We start from the raw sequence: 8,718 nt of genomic DNA on the forward strand, positions 1-8,718 counted from the left end.
ATAGTGTGCACCATATTGGTGCACATGGCAGTCAACCTGTTAAATGATGGGTTTTGATCATTGTAAATGGACTGTACTGCTTCTACTATTGTATCTAATATATTTAAATTATTGAAGCCAGTGAAACTATTCAGCACACTATCTGTAGTTATTAAATCGCACAAAGAAGACACTTTAGGTGAATCCACTTGAATTTCAAAATCTTTGAAAGTTTTAGGTCCTTTACAATTGGGCTGACTCTGAAGAACCTGTAATAGGCCATGTGCTACTTCAATTTCATTTGGAGAAGTTTGTGCAGCAGGATTTATTTCTTCACAAGAACATTTTTCTACAGCAGGATTTTCTTTGTTGAAATTTCTTTGGTTCAATCTTACTGTTCAACTTCTAGAACATTCAGGTTCTTTCTTTATAGTAGTAGATCTAATAGGAAGTTTTTTAGAAGGCACAGCAGTCTTTTTTAAAAATCTTTGTTTGGAATTAGAATCTGTAAAGAATTTAATATAAACATAACCTAAAATGTGATGTGTAATTCGTGCTTACCTCCATAAAAATCACGATACAGATAAAAATAATCAGCATCGGTAAAATGCAGAGAACATACTTTCATATTTTTTGTAATTGTTTACTAATTATCAATTTGATTTTCAAAGCTTTCTGTCGATCCATTAATTTACTTCCAAATTTTCCTTCTACCCCTACAGGATATTTGCAAATATTTGTCCCCAGCTTGGAGGAAAGCGTGGAAAGTAACATTTGAATTTTTCTTTTCCCAGAAGGAACATTGATGAACGGAACTTTTAAGAAGTTAATATTTTTATACAAACTCAAAGCAAAATGCAAGAACAATGTCAATATTCTTAGTTACTCCTAACCTAACTCCTATCGTAACTTTTATTTTGATTTGCCGCCGTTTATAGGTCCCTATAATTGTTGAACAAGTAAATGCAGTGAAGGAAACTTTAATGTACTCAGGGATAGTTTTTACTGACAGAGGCTCTGAGTGTTGCCGGTCTCACAAAAAATTTGTAGTTTATAATCAAAACTTTAGATTATCATTAATTAGAAGTTATAAAACCCAGTGTAATGAATACTGCTAGGTTCTTTTATTATTAACATAATTTTTTGTTAAATAATTATTGTTTGAAATTAATTTGTTATCAAAGCTAGTGCATGCCGGAATGCCAATAGGAAAAAATATATACTTGGCAACAGTGCGGAAGAACTTCCAGCAAACCTGTGTCATTTCTTAACAGGTGTCGCTAGTATGAAATATAATCATTTATTGAATTATGTTAATGCAATTAATATAAACTGTTTTAAATGTGTTAATTAGTTTATCATTATAAAATAACAGTAATCGTTTGTATATAAACCAATTCTAATTTTAAATTTTCGTTAAAATTTGAATATTTAATATTTTGCGGTGCCATCATTTTGTGGGCGTGTTCAATGTACAGTAACCGCCCTACCGATTCGTTTGACTGAGAGCTAAGTGGACGATCTTCTCACGTTTCTGTTATCCGGCTACTAAGTCTTGAAAACAGAATTGTAATGTAGTAAGTAAGAGTAGGCGCAAAATTATGGATGGCTTTATTTAAATGCATTCATTTTTTTCGAATCCTGAGAAAACTAATAAGTATTTTTGAAAAATTTAAACGCAGAATGAAAGATTGCATTATTATCGAGGGCTGAAAGTCCCTGAAAGCTTCTACAATGTTTATTTTAGTAAGTTACAGGGATAAAAAAGAAGAGAAAATTAAGTGTGATTTTTAATTTCAAATATCTCATTCAAAAGAAATTTTTTGTTTATTCTATGGGACTTTCGGCCCTCGGTAATGATGTAATCTTTTATTCTGCGTTTAAATTTTTTAAAAATATTTACCAGTTTCCTCAGGATTCGAAAAAAATTAACTGCATTTAAAATGCATTTGCCCGAAATTTTGCACCTACGGTCTTAATAGTTTTTCTTGGTCCAATTTACCAGGTTTAGTTGTGTGTATTTGTCGTCTGTCCGTCATTAAGAATGATTGTAATCATATTAAAATGACGCTATTAACGATGAGTTAAAGCTATAATAGTCAATTTCTATCCTTTCCTGCCTCCCTTCTCATAATTTTGGACATTGATCTCTTCTTCAACATTTTGTTCCAGAATGTTTCATAAGATCATTTTCTGCTTCTTTTATTGTGTTCCTAATACACTTTCCTGCTTATTATATGCCCTTATTTCATGCATAATAATATAAAAATATACTTTTCGAAGCATCCAGATTGGAGAAGCTTCTTGATTTGTTCTGATTGGTGAATTATCTAGAGTTATACTAACTATTATTCTATTTTACACCATATTGTTAATGTGTCTGTCCCATTAGTCTTTTCTGTTGTTATTTATCCTTTATTTGCTTCTTATGGCACCTCATTCCTTGTATTTACTGCATTCCCTCCTTCGTTTCTTTATTGCTGCTACACTATAACTGCATTTACATTTTGTATTGGAAGAATATGTAACAAAACCAAAATGTTTATAGGTGCTAAAAAATTTAAAGAATAGGTACACTAATAACACAAGTTTTGGTAGGAAATTTCTACATGCTGACTAACTTACAACTTTAAAAAAATTGGTTTTAATCGAGTTAATATAAAAGTTTTAATATTTTGTACAGAAGCATAATATTTATTATATAAAAATGATATACAAATTCTATTAATTCTTCATAGATAATAATATAATTATTATAATACAATTAGTTTAACTTTCTGCGCCATCTAAACGGTAAGTAATAAACTAGAACTAATACAGAAGGAAACTGTAACAGGCCTGTTAAACTTCAAAACAAATTAATGTGCTTGGACCAATGACGTATATTTTACGTCATTGCCCTGGACAAACAACGGAGGAATTGTATACTAATAAGGCCTTATTTGTTTTATTCATTCTTCCTAATTTGCATCAATATATTAAAATAGGTCTGAAGTTTGTATTATGCTCTTTATTCCTTCAGTGACGGTATTATTAACTGTGATTATTGATCCAATAATATTTAAGTGTTCCATACTTTCGAAATTGCAGTTGTAGACTTTTTTGTTTTATCTAGATTTATTTAATTGGTGTCTTCTGTGTATTTGCTTGTATTTGGTTTTCACTTCGTTGATGTTTTAGTTTCTTATGAAATCAATATCATCAGCATTATGTTAGGAGCTGCTTTGTACATTGGACCGTTAACGAATTACATGTTAAATGGACGTTATATCTATTTTGGTAAGCTGTTCGTTAATTTTTTAACTATTTGAATCGAGAATTTGTATTTTATTAGATCTCTGGTTTATTTATTTTATATGTCTGATGTTTTGTTTCCTGTATCGTTACTACAAGGATTTTGCTGGATACCGACATAGGGAACCTGGTGGTACGTACATGATGTTTTGATTACCAACAGTAGAAAATTTGTCCTGCTGTAAAATCATGATTATTTTACTAGAAAATATAATGTTGTTTAATAATAATAAAGTTGTTTCACTTTGCTTTCTCCATCGAGGTCGCAGTGAGACTGCTACCATTATACCTTCTGGTATTTAATATTTTGCCGATCAAGCAACACTTCCTATAGTCATTAACTTGGTACTGATATCTCTACTCCCCGATTTCAGCAAGCAGTCACCAAACTATTAAAACTGCTACATTCATGCCTCCTATTCAGTGGCGGCTCGTGGCTTGAGAGACAAGGTCGGCAAGGTATTTTTTGTCTCTTCAGATAGGTATACCGTCTAATAAATACTTAAGTAATTCATCATAGGAGATTTTTTGTTTTCTTGTTTTTTGTTTTTTTTTTCTTATAAATTTAGAACCTAAACATGTTTATAAATTAACTCAAGTCTACGTTGTTTGGAAGTAACAAAATGGGTTATAACGTCATCGTAAAATTTATTAGAGTTTTGGAGAGATTTTAAAAGTTTTTTTTTCTATTGACATTTGAGACAAGCTTGACATTCTCTCTTGTTTCATGGTATTTCGACAATAAGTTTTGATTCTTTTGAGGCAAGAGAAATCTCGTTCATTTGAGGCAGACGTTGGTGGTAATGAGAGAATTAATGACAATAATTTATTAATTTCGGTAACAGTTTGTTGTAATGAATTGCAGTATATAAAATTATATATATCTTTTAACTTATCCCATCTTCCGAAAATATTTGGATCAGCATATAAAACTTTTAATTCATTTTCTAATTTTATTTTATTAAAGAATGATGGATAATTTTTAATTAACCTGTCTAATAAATATCTTGAAAATTCTTTGGCGTAACTTTTAAATTTTGAATCGTCAAAGAGGTCAAAAATTTGCAAATCTTCAAAATTCGAAAAGCGAGTATCTATTTGCATAACAATAGTATCCAAAATTTCAAAATATACTCGTTTTTCGATATCTGTTTCTGTGTCATGCCTTTGTCTTTTTTTTGGGGGTTCGGAAATATCAAGCGAGTCCAAAACTTCACTGCGTATATACTGGAAATTACTATCATTACGAAAATCTCTGAGATTTTGCACCAGTCTTGTTATTCTATTTTTGGAATGAATAATGTCAGTTAACTGATTTTGAACAACATTGAATATAAAATCGGTTTGGGTAAACACTTTCTTAAAAATATTTAAAAGTATGTTAAAAGAATAATCATTTAATAAAGTTCTCAAACCGATTGCTTCACAGATCGAGATATCATCACTTTGAAAATCGTCGCATTCAATAATAAAATCAAAAACTTCCAAAAGCTCCAAAAATTTAACTTTTAATACACAGAAGAAATAATTATATGCAGAAGAAACACAAATTAAAAAACGTTATCCACTTATTGTACGCAAGAGAGGTACCTCTAGGAAAAATCAAAACGACCGAATATATATACCAAAACAACACAATAAAAGTAAAAGTAGAAGAAGAACCAACCGACCCTAATAAAGCTGATAATGGGATAAGACAGGGATATTTCCTGAGTCCTCTATTGTTCAACCTGATTATGGATGAAATAATAAAAAAGTAAGAACTAAAAAAAGATACCAAATGGAAGAAAAACAAATTAAAATAATCTGCTGTGCAAACGACGCAATACTACTCTTTCAAAATGAAGATGATTTACAACGTATGCTGCACCAATTTCATATAACTGCCAGAAAATTTAACATGTTAATTTCCCCAAAAGAGACAAAATTCATGGTTACAACAGCAAATTTACCAAGATGTTAATTGGAGCTGAAAGGTCAGATAATAGAACAAGTGATGGAGTTTAAATATCTAGCCATCATATTATCTAGCTACGGAAACCTCGAAACTGAAGTGGAAGATCCAGTGAATAGAGCAAACAGAGCCGTAGGCTGCCTAAATGAAACAATATGAAGCAATAAAACTATCGGGAAAGAAACGAAAGGCAGAATTTACAAAACAGTCATCAGACCAATGACATACGCGACAGAAACAAAACCTGACACAGACAGGACAAAAAGGATGTTAGAAACAGCAGAGATGAAGACACTATGGGACAGAACTAGAAGTACAGATATACGACGTAGATGCAAGGTGGAGAACATCAAGTACTAGGTAAGAAATAGAAGAGTAGAATTATATAATCCGAATGACAACAAATAGAGTAGTAAATACGACAAGAGACGGTTCTTCAATAGGAAGTCGATCAGTAGAAAGACCACGAAAATGATGGAACGACAACTTACTGGAGGCACATTGAAAAACAGACAGAGTCATGTGTATATAAAAAGAAGAAGAAGAAAAAGAAAAACACCTATGGGCGGAAACTATGACTCTAATCAAGATTACTGCTTCGAAATTGAGAGTGGCACAGAGACAAATGGAACGGTCTATGCTGGGAGTGATGTTGCGGGACCGAATAAGAAACGAAGATCTGCGAAGAAAGACCAGTATTGCTGATGTTGTTGAACGCATAGCGGAACTGAAATGGAACTGGTTAGGCCATATAGCGAGAATGCACGACTCACGATGGACGAGCAACCTTACAAATTGGAGGCCAAGAGCAGACAAACGTAGTAGAGGAAGATCACCTACACGTTGGGCTGGTGACATCAGGCGTATCACGAAAAATTGGCAACAAAGAGCACAAAATCGTAAAGAATGAAGGGGTTTAAGAGAGTTCTATGTCCAACAGTGGACGTGGAAGTGAAAATCAGAAAATTTTTAATATTTGGACAGAGAATATATCTGAGCCACTGTTAAGGATTTAAGATTAGGGTCTGATTAACATGGAGGACAAACTCGTAGTATTAAACTAGTCTTTGTACTTATCCATGTCTTGCGTATTCATCCAACGCATAACACATTGGAAATGATCCTATTATCCGGACATAGTTGTTTGCCTAATAACACGCAGTTTGGAGACGTGGAATCAGCACTTAAACTATAATAGAGGCTCTAAACTGATAACGATTATGTCGACGTGATGGCAAAATGTAATAGAAACAGAAAGTTTTTGATTGTGTCTCCCCAAAAAGATTTTGTTTTTGTTAAAAATTTACTGAATTGAAACATTGATGATAAAGTGTCATGGTTAGCTTGTCATGAAATTAAAATTCTTAAGCAACAACCAACTGTGTGAATAATAAAAACATATTTGAGCCCAAGAGCCAAAATATGTTAATATTGAAAAAGGTGGGAAAGGTCGTAAACCTTAATTAAAGGATGAAAGGTCAGACGGTAAATCCTTATCATCTGAACAAATATCAGATTTAATAGATGTGTTTAAGTTAGTTCCCAAAAATGCACAGGATTTTTATAAATTTCTGTTTTCGTCTGATTTTTATAAATTTGTTATTCGAATAAATGTAAAGAAGAAAAGAGTTATTCGACATTTTTTATAGTTTTCTATGAAAACCTACGATTATAATATTTTTTTAATAAAGTTATTGAGAAACCGATATTATCTTGTTTTAATCTTAAAATTTCGCGTTTATATCTTTGATCAAACTATTTTATTTAATTTCTCAAAACCTCCTAGTTCCTTATTAAATAACACCATCCATATACCCAATGTGCACCTGTATTCGTTGTTACCAAGCCAAAATAATGTTTGACGAAGAAAGAGAGAGAGACTCGCTTTCTTTGTCTAAGCAAAGAATACAGACTATTTAGAACAGTGGTCGCCAACCTGTCGATCGCGAGCTACCGGTAGCTCGCGGAGACAATTCTGGTAGCTCTCACAACAATTTTAATTTAAAAAATACAGGCTGCAAAAATCAGAGAAGCTTCCGAAAATTCCACAAAAAAATCTAATTGTCATAATATTAAACATAAACAGCGGCAACGTTGCGGTGAGCGATCTGCCCCTGACGCCGTCAAGCTAGAATCGGCTATTTATAGAACCGACCAGCCGGACCAGCGCATTAGTGTTCGAGAACGATCTGGATTGCTTTGAACGGGATAAATACGCACGGCGCGGCGACATTGCGCTTAGTTTAAAACTGAACGCGTAACCAACGTCCAGCGGTTGAGTTAGTAGAGAACAACAAAAATAATATTATGGCAAGCAGTTGTAAGAAGGTAAAGACATACCACTTTCATTCGGAATGGGAAGAACAATACTTTTTTACAGAAGTTAAAGATAAAAATATGTGTTTGTTATATAATACTTCGGTCTCCGTTGCTAAAAAAGGAAATATTGAGAGACATCATAAAACTGTACATTCTAATTTTGAAAAATCATTCCCACTACATTCTGCCGCCAGAAAGGAGAAACTGAAACAGTTAAAAAAACAGTTAATTGGACAACAATCAATATTTTTAAGAACAGTCGACAAAAATAAGGCTGCAACTGAAACATCGTACCGTGTGTCACAGATAATTGCACAAAAAAAGAAACCTTATGAAGACGGGGAAATGATAAAACAGGCGTTTTTAGAAGCTGCTGATTCGTTAGTTATTTGCCAACTTTAGAAATAAAGACGAGATAGTTTCAGGTATAAAATCTATGCAACTTTCTGCTAATACAGTGATGAGACGTGTAGAAGTAATGAGCAATGATATTTTTTTACAGTTAAGAACTGACTTAGATAACTGTGTTTATTTTTCACTTCAACTGGATGAATCAACAGATGTCGTTGACACTGCCCAGATGGCCGTGTTCGTCAGGATGGTTTTTAGTGATTTTACGATTAAAGAAGATCTTTTGAAGTTCATTCCACTGAAAGGACATACTACTGGACAGGAGTTGTTTTCTCATTTAAAAAATATTATTTCTTCCGAGAAAATTCCAATATCGAAAATGGTAGGCTTGACAACCGATGGCGCTCCAGCTATGGTGGGTTGTGATAAGGGTCTGGTGGCGTTATGTCGTAAAGATGAAACTTTTCCGCAATTTCTCTGTTACCACTGCATTATCTATCAGCAAGCATTATGTGGAAATTTCCTGAAACTAAACAACGTTATGAAACTGGTGGTAAAAATTGTGAACAAGATTAGAGCTCAAGCGTTACAAAGAAGATTATTCGGAACCTTGACCGATGAAGTTGACTGTTAATACGGGGACCTACTCCTTCACTCTGAAGTCCGATGGTTAAGTAGAGGACGGGTGCTGAAACGTTTTAATGATATCCTATCTGGCATAGTTCATTCTTTCAAACAACGCGATGAACCGACTCCGGAACTAGAAGATTCAATCTGGCTTAGAGATTTTGGTTTTCTCGTGGACATTACAGAGAAATTAA

The sequence above is a fragment of the Diabrotica undecimpunctata genome, chromosome 10 (assembly GCF_040954645.1).
Source record: "Diabrotica undecimpunctata isolate CICGRU chromosome 10, icDiaUnde3, whole genome shotgun sequence".
Lineage (NCBI taxonomy): Eukaryota > Metazoa > Arthropoda > Insecta > Coleoptera > Chrysomelidae > Diabrotica > Diabrotica undecimpunctata.